This window comes from Musca domestica, unplaced genomic scaffold (assembly GCF_030504385.1).
Source record: "Musca domestica strain aabys unplaced genomic scaffold, Musca_domestica.polishedcontigs.V.1.1 8, whole genome shotgun sequence".
Lineage (NCBI taxonomy): Eukaryota > Metazoa > Arthropoda > Insecta > Diptera > Muscidae > Musca > Musca domestica.
Genome location: NW_026712409.1, coordinates 16,629,866 through 16,644,647, shown reverse-complemented (window position 1 = coordinate 16,644,647; position 14,782 = coordinate 16,629,866). Strand labels below are relative to the sequence as shown.

Sequence of the window (14,782 nt, the reverse complement as noted above, 5' to 3'; positions counted from 1 at the left end):
AACATGTTCTATGAGAATACATTATCCGGACAGCATTTTCTATAAGAATACATTATCCGGATAAACTTTTCTATAGGAAAAAATTATCCGGGTAACATTTTCTATAGGAAAAAATTATCTGGATAACATTTTCTATAGGAAAACAATATCTAGAAGTTTTTTTCTATTTTAGATTAGAAAAATAATTATCCGGATATAGGGAAACATTATCCGGATACAATATTCTTTGGGAAAATATATTTCGGATAACATTTCCTTCGTAAAAAAATATTGTTCGGATAATATTTTCCATTGAAAAACATTATCCGGATAAAATTTTCTATAGGAAAAAATTATCCGGATAACATTTTCTATAGGAAAAAATTATCCGGATAAAATTTGCTATTGGAAAACAATATCTGGAATTTTTCCTAGGAAAGAACTTCTCTGGATAACAGTTTTTATTAGAAAAATAATTATCCGAATATAGGGAAACATTATCCGGATAACATTTTCTATGGGAAAACATTACCCGGATAACATTTTCTATAGGAAAAAATTATCAACACAAAAACTTTATCCGGATAACATTTTCTATGAGAAAGTATTATTCGGACAACATTTTCTATTGGAAAAAAATAATTCATATAACTTTTTCTATAGGAAAATTTATCCAGATAAAATTTGCTATTAGAAAACATTATCTGGAAACTTTTGCTAAGAAAAACTTTATTTGGATAACAGTTTTTATTGAAAAAATTATCCGGATAAAATTTTCTTTGGGAAAATATTTTTCGGATAACATTTTCTTAGTAAAAACATTGCTCGGATAAGATTTTCCATTGCAAAATATTATTCGGATAAAATTTTCTATAAGAAATTATTTTCCCAAAGAAAATTTTATCCGAATAATGTTTTCTTATAAAAAAAGGATAATATTATACGAGCAATGTTTTCACGAAGAAAATGTTATCCGAAAAATATTTTCCGAAAGAAAATTTTATCCGGATAATTTTTCCAATAAAAACTATTATCCAGATAAAGTTTTTCTTAGCAAAAGTTTCCAGATAATGTTTTCCAATAGCAAATTTTCTTTAAGAAAACATTTTCTTTGGGAAAATATTTTTCGGATAACATTTTCTTCGTGAAAACATTGTTCGGATAATATTTCTATGGAAGAACATCTCTTTAGAAAAACAATTTCTATTAAGGGCCATTTTATTCTGCTAACGTTTTCTATAGAATATCATCATCCGGATGATAGTTTCTATAGAAAATATTAACCGAATACAATTTTCCATTATCGTGATAGGTTTTTTCTCAATAAGAACAAGTAAAAAGCAGCTACGTTCGGTCGGGCCGAACTTTTTATGTGCTCCACCATTCTGAAGGAACTTGAAAATTTTCAACAAAAAAAAATCCGTTGAAAAATACCTGTCAAATGAAAACATATATACGGGGGCTATACGAAGACGTGGTACTGGATAAGCAATCATCATGGCTAAAATCATCAAAATAAGGAATATCGGGAGGTACAGTCAAATGGGAAATATAGGGTGAGATAAAAAAATTGCAACAAAGTCAAAAACATAATTTTTACATTTTTTTAATATACCCTTCATACTTTATATGATGGAGAGTAAATTATGTAGGGTTAATGTCTTCTATTTGAACAAATTATTCGGACAACTCTTTCTAGGGAAAAATATATCCGAATTAAATTTTTCTAAGGAAAAAAAATATCCGGAAAAAAATTTCTAAAGTATATCAGTGACGGGATAATAAAACATTGATGAATAATTTTTATTTGAATAGGATATTCATATAGAATATCTAGATACATTATTCTGCTAAAATTGTTTATAAAAGGACTTTCCAAGGATAACGTAATCTATATGAAAACATTATCCGAATAGGATTCTCAATTTCTCGATAAGTTTTTTTTTTTTTTGTTCAAACCAAATATATGCGAATTTATATTACATTGCGTATTTCGTCATTCTCTGGCTTATACGTATTTTACAATGCGTCAATACAAATGTCATAAAAGGCTACACACACATACATTCATACGTACCAGAGTATATGGGCCTGCCATAAACTTTATGTAATTACGGTCATAAAAAAAGAACGACGAAAACAATGTCAGAAATGTGCCAAGAAAATAAGGTATAACAAAGAACACGAGAAAAGGAGCAAAGGAATGTGCCACAGCAGAACTGGAAAATAATGGACTAACGAATGAAGTTTTGAGGCTTAGAGAGTGAGAGCTCTCATCATTTGCAGTTATCTTTTCTAAAATCATTTATTTTATTTTGATGTTGTTGTTGTTGTTTCTTTTCTTCTCCTATTTACTTGATTAAAAGGATAACAAGGTGGAATGGGGGCGGGGTGGGGCTGGACGGTACTAAAGGGAAATGAAATAGGCTATAAACATACATTCTCCATACTCTAAGTAAGCTGGGCATACCCACACAAATCCTTGTCTTCTCCGCTATTTGATTAAAAATATGAATGAAGGATAACGAATAATTCATATGTAAATGTGAGTGCATAAACCTTTCTCCGCAATTTACATACATATTTATTAAGGGCACTTTTCGTAGGCAAGAGTTTTTTGTTGTTGTTGCCACTACTATTTTATTCGGTAATCAGAGGACTCACACAAGGATAATCTAAAGGCTAATTTATGCCAAAAACTCACAGACAAACAAACAAACACCCACACACACAGCAAGACAAGGCAGACAACCAGCCAGCCTGCCTGTCTTGTCAAACATTCGTCTATCAACGGAGAAGCCCAAGTTCAAACTTTAAGAGCCAACCAGTCGGCCTTCCTTGTTTTTGTGGGTTTGACTCGGTGGTGTTTCTAATTAAATTTAATGCCTCCATGAATAATTTTGTATGCGTAAGCACATCTTTTGTAGACACACACACACACACACAATCTCAAACACACACCCACCCACACACAAAGACAAAGGACCCAGAAGTGATGTTTTGTTCGGTGTTTTGTTTTGTTTTGGTCCATAATGTTAATAGGGAAACTGTCATTGCTTTCAGCCTGCCTGAGTGGCTTCCGTTCGCTCATCTCCTCCCCCTCCTCTTCCCCCTCCCCCTCCTCTTCCCCCTCCTCTTCCTCCTCCCCCTCCTCCTCCCTTGGCTGATTTTCATTCAAATGACGTTAATGATGATTTTCTTGGTTTTTATTTTGTTTGCTTCCTCATGTTTTCATTGTTGTTGTTGTTGTTGTTATCTTCCTTGTTGTTGTCCTATAATTGTGTTAATTTTTCCGCATTGTTATAATGCTTACGCACACCTGTGCATTAATTTTCTCACATGTGAAGGAGGCTATGTGAACGAGAGAGAGAGTGTATGTGTGTCAGAATAAATACATTGGTAATTAAGATGTTATTCGCAATGTAATTAGAAAAAAGTTTATGTAATTCGCAAATCATATCCGTGTGGCATTTTTGAAAACACAGATTTTTTTTTTCAAAAAAAAAAAAAAAAAAAACACATCTCCATGAAAAAACAAGTAAGCAAAGGCTAAAGTCGCGTGGGCCGACTACAACACTACAATATGTTAGAAGCCCCCTTATGTCCAAATCCATTTTGGAATATTTCGCTTTTCAAATTATGCCATAAAGCACTGCCCAGATCTTACCCTTAGCATTTTAACCAGGGACAATTTCCCAACATTTACGCCCTCCGTCCTCCCGCCCTCTATCTTTGGTTCATTTAAACCAATAAATCATTTGAACCGATCATCTCCAAATGCAAGAGGGCCCTCTGTATCTCCAAATATAGACTCATCTATAGGATATGCTTGTCTACGATATTAGTCTATATTCGTCAACGAAATCAGCATAAAAAACCGGAAGTTCGCCTTTTTGTGTATTTTGGATATCGCCTGTAAGTTATTTTTAACGTTTCGGTAGAATACAAATGTTATGGTATATTTCACCCACTAAATATTACCCGATGACCATCAAACTTGGAAGGCTTGTGCCCAGCACTAGGCTCTAGCCCCATACTATCTCCCGCTTCGATTGGTCTATAATTGCGACCTGTAGAGCAACTGCAAAATCAGGAAATTTTTCAGTGTTTGGTCCATTTTAACCTCTAAATATCATGCGAAAAGGTTTTCTATTCTGATCACAAACCCACCTTCATTCTAAATTTCTTGAAGATCGGGTCATAATTGCGACCTGTAGAGTGGTTACAAATTAACATGGGCAGACGGACGGACATACATAGCTAGATCGACTCACCTCGGCGAGATAGGAAGATCCATATATACTTCCTATGTGAGAAACCAATATTTCGAGGTGTTACATAATTTTTGGCCCAATCAAACTTATAATACCTCCAACACATAGTGTTGTAGGGTATAAAAAAACGCATCCCTTACATTTTTACAGAGACAGAGACATTTAAAAAATATGAAGGAAGGTCTCTATAACAAGTCATTAAAAACCCAACATTTTAGGTTGGGAAGAGCTTGAATCATTGCAGGAAAGTTAAAATCCTAAAAGCTGTTCTTAAAAATCCAAGATTATTGTCAGGTTTTGTATAATTTCGATGACTTATATTAGGCAGCTGGGGAAATAAAATGGCAGTTAGGAAAAGTAAATGGAGATCCCTAAAAAATTCTAAAAGAAATTCAAGATTTTTATTAGGAAGTCCCTAAAAGGGATTTTTTTTGCTGGAAAATCTAAAAAATTTCTTCTAAAAAATCTAAAATTTTGGTCCAGTGGTTTCTCTAAAAATTAAAAAAATGCAGCATTTTTAATTAAAAAAATGTTTTCTTAAATATACTTTTTTGCCAGCAGATCCTTAAAAAACCAGGATAATTGCTAGAATGAATTCTAATGTTGTTTTCTTTTTTACCAAAAAATGGTAGGGTGTCCTTTTAAAGCACTCTTCTATAAATCGGCCAGTATTGATCATGGGGCACGTTCTTTAAAATTACACCTTTTTTGGTAAGGTCCTTTAAAATGTTAAAAAAAAAACCTACAATTTTTGCCAGATGTCTTTCAAAAGATTTTTTTTTTTCAAAAAAAAAAAGAGAATCGTATCCCTTCCATTTTTACAGAGACAGAGACATTTAAAAAATATGAAGGAAGGCCTATAACAAGTCATTAAAAAACTCAATATTATTGGTGGTTTGAAGATCTTGAATCATTCCAGGAAAGTTAAATCCTAAAAACTGATCTTAAAAATCCAAGATTATTTTCAGTTATTGTATAATTTCGATGACTTATGTTAGGCAGTTAGGAAAATGAAATGGAGTAAATTAGGAGATCCCTAAAGAAATGATAAAATAAATTCAAGATTTTTTTTGGAAGTCCTTAAAAGGGATTTTTTTTTGCTGGAAAATCTAAAAAAATCTTCTAAATAATCTAAAATTTTGGTTCAGTGGTTTCTCTAAAAATTAAAAAAATGCAGCATTTTTAATTAAGAAAAATGTTTTCTTAAATATACTTTTTTTGCCAGCAGATCCTTAAAAAACCAGGATAATTGCTAGAATGAATTCTAATTTTTTTCTTTTTTACCAAAAAATGGTAGGGTGTCCTTTTAAAGCACTCTTCTATAAATCGGCCAGTATAGGTCATGGGGCACGTTCTTTAAAATTACACCTTTTTTGGTAAGGTCCTTCAAAATGTTTTTTTTTTTAAACATACCATTTTTGTCTGATATCTTTCAAAAGAAATTTTTCTTTTCAAAAAAAAAAAAAATCGTATCCCTTGCATTATTACAGAGACAGGGAAATTTAAAAAATATGAATGAAGGCCTATGACAAGTCATTAAAAAACTCAATTTTTTTTGGTTTGGAAGATCTTTAATCACTCCAGGAAAGATAAACTCCTAAAAACTCTTCTTAAAAATCCAAGATTATTGTCAGGTTTTGTATAATTTCGATGACTTATATTAGGCAGCTGGGAAAATGAAATGGAGTAAATTAAAATGAATCGCGGGAGATCTTTGAAAAATGCAGGATTTTTACCAGGAAGTCCTTAACAAATATTTTTTGTCGGAAAATCTAAAAATGTTCTTCCAAAAAATCTAGAATTTTAGGTCAGTATGCTTCTCACAATATTTGAAAAATACCGAATTTTTGATTAGGAGGCCATTCAAAAACTGTCTTTCATTGTCAAAGTATTCTTTAAGGAGTTCAAAATTTTGTCAGAAAGTCCTTTAAAATAAATATACATCAAATATCCATGTTTACTTAAAAAAATCCTTAAAAAATCAAGAATAATTGCTAGAAAAAATATCATAATTTTTCTTTAAACGAATTCAACATTTAGGTAGGATGTCCTTTTAAAATACTCTTCTACAAAAAGACAAGTTTTAGCCATGGGACACGTAAAAAAAATCAAACATTTTTGGTCAGATTTATTTCAAAATGTTTTCTAAAAAACGCACTCTTTGCCTAAAAATACTTTTAAAAATCCTGCTTTCCACGTTTCTGATCGGGAGGTCCTTTAGAAATAAAAAACAAGTAAAAAAGCTGTAAGTTCGGCCGGGCCGAACTTTTAATACCCTCCACCATATAGTACAAATTTGACAATTTCCAAAAAAAAATAAATAAAATCCGTTAAAAATTCTGTTAAAATCTTAAAAATATCGAATGCCTATACGACGACGTGGACCTGCATAGACAACTTTTGTCATAAGCTCTTACAATATTTAAAAGCGAAAGTTGAAAAACAAATCTGTTTAAAATGTAGCTTAAATCATCTAAATTCCGAATTTAGGGAGGTACCATGGGGGTTATAAAACGTGGACCTGCACAGACAATTTTCTGTCATAGGCTATAGTATTCATTACGAACTTCAAATACTAAATTTGAAACAATTCCGGTAAATAATGTCGTTAAAATCATCAAAATAGCGAATATCGGGAGGTACCGTTATATGGGGCCTAAACTAAGACGTGGACCTATATGGCCCATTTTCTGTCTTAGGATGTAGTATTCATTACGAAATTTGAAACAATTCCGGTTAATAATGTCGCTAAAATCATCAAAATACCTAATATTGGGAGGTACCGTTATATGGGGGCTATACGAAGACATGGACCTACATGGCCCATTTCCTGTGTTAGGCTGTAGTATCCATTACGAACTTCAAATACCAAATTTGAAGCATATCCGGTGAAAAAAGCATTAAAATACCGAATATCGGGAGCTACCGTTATATGGGGTTACTACGAAGACGTGGACCTGAACAGACAATTTTCTGTCTTAGGCTGTAGTATTCATTACGAACTTCAAATACCAAATTTGAAACAATTACGGGGTATAATGTCGCTAAAATCATCAAAATACCGAATATCGGGAGGTATCGTTATATGGGGGCTATACCAAAACGTGGACCTACATGACCCATTTTCAATACCAAAAGTCCTGCAGATAGAACATATATTTGAGTGAAATTTTATCAATCTATTTCAATTCGTTCGGAAGCTAGAGTGATTTCGACAGACGGACGGACATCGGACATAAATCGACATAAAATTTGCTGATCAAGAAAATATATACTTTGTGGGGTCTAAAATGTATATTTCGAGGTGTTACAAACTGAATGACAAACTTAATATACCCTCCATACTATGGTGGAGGGTATAAAAATGAATTCCAGGAGATCCTTGAAAAAATGATTTAAGAAATTCAAGATTTTTACCACGAAGTTCTTAAAAAAGATTTTTTTTGCCTGAAAATCTAAAAAAAAAATCTTCTAAAAAATATAAAATTTTGGTTCAGTGTGTTTCTCAAAATATTTAAGAAAATACACCATTTTTGATTCAAAAAATGTTCTTTAGGACAATTTAACTTTTTAGGCAAGAGATCCTTAACAGTGTTCACAGATCTTGTTAGTGAATCCTTCAAAATTGTTCTTAAATATACTTTTTTGCCAGCAGATCCTTAAAAAAAAACAGAATAATTGCTAGAACATATTCCAATTTTTTTCTTTTTTACCTAAAAATGATAGGGTGTCCTGTTGAAGCGCCCTTATATTCGTCATGGGGAATGTTCTTTAAAATTACACGTTTTTTTGGTAAGGTAAGGTAAGGTAAGGTTTTCAAAAAAAACCTAACATTTTTGTCAGATGCCTTTCAAAAGGTTTTCTAGCAAATTCACTTTTTTTTGAAAATATTAAAAAAACCTGATTTCGCAGTCGCTCTGCAGGTCACAATTGAGATAAGATCCGACAATATTCATCAAAACCTTATTTAGATTTAAAGAATTATAACATTAACAAATTTACTTCGTTTCATAACAATACCCATCTTTGGAGGATTTATATAAAATTTTTCTTTTCTTTTCTACACCTTCCCCAACCTGTCTTGATGTGATTAATTATACCCTCAGTCATATAGCTAGAGAGGGTATATTTCATTCGATACGGCCAAAACGTGCCTCATCGGAATAACGGTTTTAGACCCTAGGTCTCTTTGGACTCTTTTCAGGACATTTGGAGTCGATATAGGGATGTCCGTCCGTCCGGTCATCCGTCCGTCTGGTGGGCTGCGCACAATAACTCTCGAAGGGAGTTTCCGATTTGATTCAAACTTGGTACATCGTAATATTATTGTTAAACTTAGATCGAGTTCGGAGATGGGCAATATGGGTTAACTCCTTCTGGTACCTCCCCACAAAAGGTCGAAATTTTGAAAAACTATATTTTTGCACAGAAAGGGAAACGATAATCCGATTTCATTTAAACTTTACAAATCCTAATATCTTCATCAGTGCTAGGCCAGGTGCGAAAATATCGGTCCACTCCATCAAGTACCTAACCCAGAAAGAGAAAACGGTTTTGAATAATTATAACTCTCATAAAATATGATCTAAGAGTTCGATTGTCTCCAAATTACACACATCACAATATTTTTATTAACCCACGATCTGCTGTGAAGATGGAATGTGTCAGTCCACTCCTTCTGGTACGTCCCCCACAAATGGTCAAAATTTTGAATATCCAGGAAGCTCGTAAAACGCGAAATTAACATCCGATTCTATTCAGACTTGCCGCACCTCAATATTTCCATCAACACAAGGTCTGTTATAAAAATGGTAGATATCGGACCATTCCTTTTGGTACCTCCCCCACAAGGGGTCAAAGTTTGAATAACTAAAACGATTATAAAATCCGAAATAAACATCCGGTACTCATTCATATTTCACACATCCCATTATTTTTACTAAAATAAGATCTGCCGAGAAGATGGAATATATCGGTCCACTCCTTTCGGTACCTCCCCCACAAAGGGTCAAAATTTTAAATATCCATGAAGCTCGTAAAAAGCGAAATAAGTATTTGATTCTCTTCAAATTTCACACATCTCAATATTTTACCTAATACAAAAACTCCTGTAAAAATGAGATATATCGACGCACTCCTTCTGGTACCTCCCCCAAAGAGGGTTCAAAAATTTTTAATAGCCATGCAGGTCATAAAACGCGAAATTAAAATACGATTCCATTCAGACTTGGCACATCTCGATATCTCCATCAACACAAGATCTGTTACAAAAATTGGTAGAGATCGGATCATTCCTCCTGGTTACGCCCCCTCAAATGGGATATATCGGCGCACTTCTTGTGGTACTTCCTCCACAAAGGGTCAACATTTAAAATATCAATGAATCCCATAAAACGCGTAATTAACATCCGATTCCAATCAGATTTGGTACATCTCAATATTTCTATCAACACAAGATCTGCTTCGAAAATGGGATATATCGGCGCACTCCTTCTGGTACTTCCCCCACAAAGGGTTCATCGTTTTTGAAAAACAAAACGATCATAAAACTTGGAATAAAACTCCAACTCTCTTCAAATTTCACACATCCAAACATTTTTGCTAACGCAAAATCTGTTGAGAGGATGATAGATATCTGCCAACCCCTTCCGGTACCTCACCCACAAGCGTCACAATTTCCAATACCTATATCTCTCTCATATAAAGTATAGGACGTAGACGATATAGTTCAAATATGGCAGATTGTAATATTTATTTCAGTCTTAGGTCAGATACCAATTGAACAATGAATTGGCCAAATGCTTTGCAACCTCCTCCCATAAAGGGTCAACATTTTGAATATCCATAACTCAAGGCTGGGGGTATACATCTGTCAGTAAAACTGACTGATTCTATTTTATTTGTTAATTTATTGAATACGTTTTTGAAAAATTTTAAATCGAGCTCTTTTTGTTGGCCGATTATAGAACAGATCCTTGGAGGATAAATCCCTTTTAAAACCTTCCCCAACCAAACTTTATGTGACCCCATCTCGGAGGAGTTAATCATTTTCTCTTCCTTCAAAATTAAAACCAGTTATGACTTACAACAAAACTATTTTTGTTAAGTCCTTTTGTGAATTTTTACTCTCCTCCCTCCCTTCCTCCCTCACACAACCTGTCATAATTCCCAAAAACAAAATCCGTTTTTTTTCGCAAATAAAACGTCAAAATGACGTAAAATTTATGAAAGTTTAGTCTTAGTTTTCCTCAGTTTCTTCCGTTATTTTCAGTTATTCTCTCATTCTCTGCTTTGGGTATTCTTCTCTCATTTGTCTCTCCCTCAAATAACTGACTGAGTGATGGATGGATGGATGGATGGCTGGATGTTCTCTTGAAAGTTTTGTTCTTTTCCAAACCAGTGTTGTTGTGTTTGTTGTTGTTGTTTGTTGTTATTATTGTTGGTTGGTTGTTCATCAGTCAAACCTAATCAAATTTGTGTGTGTTGCCATTTTGATGTCATTGATGTTTGTTTGTTTGTCTGTCTGTCTGTTTTGCGGGCCAAAGAAATTGGTGTGGGTGCCGTTGACGTAGGGGAGCTCCCTTTCCCTTTCCTGTTTTTTTTTTTTTTTTGCCTAGGACCAGGGGAGTTGCCCCCTAAATTGTTTATTTGCTTACTTACTTTGCTGCTACTTACTTAGATTTTTGGCTCAAGGCAAATCCAAGTCAGTCAAACAATCAAATAATTTTTTTGATCAAACACACACACACACAAAAACGAAGGAGTATATATGTATGTATGTATGAACACACATATATATTTTGTTGATTATGTAATTATAGTTGTTGGCATTGTTGGTTTTATTGCTGTGTTTTTTTTTTTCATTCTTTTTTTTCCTTTTCTCTGTTCAATCACTTCACATTCACTTTTGGCACACTGACACACACACACACCTATACCAGGTTGCTTGGTTGGTAAAGGAAGCTATATATATATATATCGAACATGACCGATACCACGACGTATGATGATTGAGTTCGTCATCGTTTTCCATTGATTTTGAGTTATTTTTCGGGGACTTGGTTGGGTTTATATTTTTTTATTTTTTTTTTTTTTGAAAATATTTTTGTTTTTCCTTTGGCCACACTTTTTCACTGCCAAATTTCCTTTCTGTTTTTTTTTTGTTTTTAATTTTGAATGGCCCTTACATAAAAAGGCCAAATCCATAGCCAAGGCAAACTGCAGTGGCCTATCAGCAATTTCTAAGGATTCTAGACTTTGTTGGCCTTACAGTGCCTCCTGGTTTAAGGATCACATTTTTTTTCGTTAAATTCTTTATTTTTTTTAACAAAAAATCATATTTTGTTGTTGTTATTGTTTCTGTGTGTTATAAAACACTTTAAAAAAATTTCAAGGTGCCTTTTTGCTTAACCCATATGAGAGGAGAAACATGAACACACACACGCACACACACAGAGGCACTTTCGTGGCATAAAGGAAAAGGACGAGAATTTCACTTTTCATTTAACGATTTTTCACCCTCAAGTTGGTGTGTGTGAGTGTGTGCGTCTGGCACAACGAAGGCAAAACTTTTCATTTCATTTTCACACACACACGAAGCGAGAGGCACACACACGCACACCTACATATCTATACACTTGTATTTTGCAGAAGCAATTTTTTTTTACCCAAAAAAAAGAAACACAAATTTTCACAAAATTCCAAAACTTCGCTCCTGAAATTTCCTTACTTCACTTTGCAAGTTATTTAATGTGGGTTTGCCGTAATTCACTTTTTTTCCGTTTCACCACTTTTCCAGCTTCATCTTCATTAACATTATTTTTCTTCTGCTGCTGTTTCTCGGATTTCCTCTTAAATTTATATAACAATTTTCTTTTTTTTTTCCTTTTTTCGCCTTCACTTTTCTCTATGGAAAAATTTAAAACATTTTTCAAAAAGGTTTGTTTTTCCGTAAAATTTCCTCTATTTTTTCGTTTGTATTATTTAATCAGAAAAATCTCAAGAAATTCCTTTGGTTCCTTCCGTTTTATTTCTTTCCTTATATTTTTCACTTTGAGGTGTTGTTTTTTTTTTCTTTCTATTTTTTTTAATATTTTTTCCCTTCGGTTTAATTCGCTTCGCTTGCTCGCTATTTTTGCGACGTTGACGTTACGGATGGCCCACGAGTAATAAAAAGCTGACATTCATTCTCATCGTGTTTCGGTTGTTCATTTCATTGTTATCCTGCCTTTTTTGAGATTCTTCCTCCTCTTCTTGCTGTTCGTTTCTCTCAACTGTGTAGTGGCATTTCAAAAAATCAATATTTACCAACGAGAAAGAGAGAAAATGAAAAGGAAAAATATCCTTTGGAGCTTTTTCCCCCAAAAGAAGCTTTTATCACAACACATGTTAGTTGTGACAGGTGTATGGTAATGGTTACTCGTTGGGGAAGGTGGAAGGAGAGAGATAGAAAAGGGACTTTTATGTCATCGACAAATACACAAAGAGAAAATTTTCCAAAGACCAACGGACATGGATTTCTAAAAAAAAATATTTGTAAGGACCAGCTAAGTGTTTTTTTTTTATTAATTACAGAACTTATATGGACAATTACACGTGGGTTAAAACAAATATTTTTCAAAGACCAACCATACCTCCAAACTTGAGTTTTTAATTAATTTGTTTTTTTTTTTCGAGAAACGAACGAGGATTTTTTAATGAATTATTTTAAGGACTTTTTAATGAAGTTTAAAAAAATCCAACGGGTATTTTTAAAGCATTGTTCCCAGGATCTTAAATGATTTTTTTTTCAAGGACCAAAAGTGACTTTTTAGGGGCCATACGAGGATTTCGCCAGGACCAACGGTGGATTCTTGGGGGTAAAAAGTGGTTTGTTATGCATTTTGCATTTGAGGACAAAATTAAAATTTCTAATAATTGTTTTCAAGTGCCAAGACCACGGATTATTTTATTAATTCCTTCTTGAACCAAACATAGGCTCCTTTTAGAACCATACAGGGATTTTTTCAAGTATCAAACGTTAATTTTGTCAATGGCCAAACTTGATTTTTTATCAATTTTTTTCAGGGACAAACGATAACTTTTTGATGATTTTTCAATAAATATTTTCTAGACCAAACTTGATTTTTTTCAATAGCCAAACGTGGATTTTTAATTCAATTGTTTAAAGGATCAAAAGTGTATCTGTCATAGATTCTTTCTGAACTTTTGAAGGCATTTTTCTAAGAACCAAAGGCGAGTGTTTTCTGGGGCCAAACATGGATACCCTTAAAGAGGCATACAAGGATTTTTAATATTTTATTAATGATCAAATTTTTAATTGTTTTTAAGGATTTTTTCTAATGATTGTTTTTAAAAATCAAATGCGGATTTTTAATGAATGTTTTGAGGGCTTCTTTATGAAAGTTTTCAAGAATTTCATGGACCTCCAAACGTATATTTTTTAAAAAATATTTTCCAAGGCCCTTTATACGTGGATGTTTTTCAAGGACGTAGATTAAAATATATATATATTTTAAGAATTTTTTAAAAAAAAATTCCTTCAAGGCCGTATATGTTTTTAAAAATGTTTTTCAAATGATGCGGATTTATATAGATATTTTTCAAAGAAATCTATATTTTTAAAATTTTCAATATAAAAATACATCGAACTTTAAGAAATATTTTTCAAGGATGTGCATTTTTTACAAAATGTTTTCGAAGTACGTGGGTTTCATACAAAATATTTACGAAGGACGTGGATTTTTTGAAGAACATCTTTCAAGGAAGTGAATTAAAAAAAATCAAAGACGTGATTTTTTTAAAAAATATTTCTCAAGAACATGGATTTTTCTAAAAAAAAACTCAAGACCTGGATTGTTCTAAAAACAAAACTCAAAAACCTGGATTTTTATAAAAGAAAATCAAAAACCTGAATTTTTTGTAAATAATTGTTAAATATTTTTAAAAATATTTTTCAAAGACGTAGTTTAAAAAAAATGTTTTCAAGGATGTGGATTTTAAAAATATTTTTCAAGAACGTGGATTTTAAAAATTAGATTTCTTGCAAAATATTTACGAAGGACGTGGATTTTTTTGAAGAATATCTTTCAAGGACGTGAATTGAAAAAAAATCAAAGATTAAATTTTAAAAATATTTTCTAAAGGACGTGGATTTAAAAAAAATCAAGGATCTTCAAACATCCTAATATTTTTACCAGTATTAGATGAAGTGGAATACTTCGCTCCACTATATCTAGTACCTCAAGCACCTTTCAACATTTTCCAAAAAGTACAGAAAGTAGTCGATATAGTCCAAAACTGGCACGCCGAAATATTTATATCAGACTTAGGTCGGATACGAAATGAACAATTTTGAATTACTTCTTCGGGTCAATTGTTGAGGGTTAACAATATGAGCAATCATAAAGGAGGTCAAAATATATTTAAATAACCAGACATTGGCAGAGGACATACACCTAACGGCAAAAGAAGCTGATACTTTTTAACTTTTTTTTAGCTTTTTTAAGGTCGTGGTTTAAAATTTTTTA

The 14,782-nt window shown here is 32.7% G+C and overlaps 1 protein-coding gene across 5 annotated transcripts in view; it reads right to left on the bottom strand.

Annotated features, from left to right (window-relative positions):
* LOC101896207 (potassium/sodium hyperpolarization-activated cyclic nucleotide-gated channel 2) overlaps positions 1 to 12,461 on the bottom strand; it is a 164,417-nt gene extending 151,956 nt beyond the window's left edge. For 2 of the 5 annotated variants that reach the window (XM_005177059.4, XM_005177061.4), the window contains exon 1: positions 11,983 to 12,461. The gene's annotated coding sequence lies outside the window, so the exon portion shown is untranslated. The remainder of the gene's footprint in view (positions 1 to 11,982) is intronic. The other 3 variants (XM_005177063.4, XM_005177060.4, XM_005177065.4) reach the window with 2 other exon arrangements.
* Between the last annotated feature and the right edge of the window lie 2,321 nt (positions 12,462 to 14,782).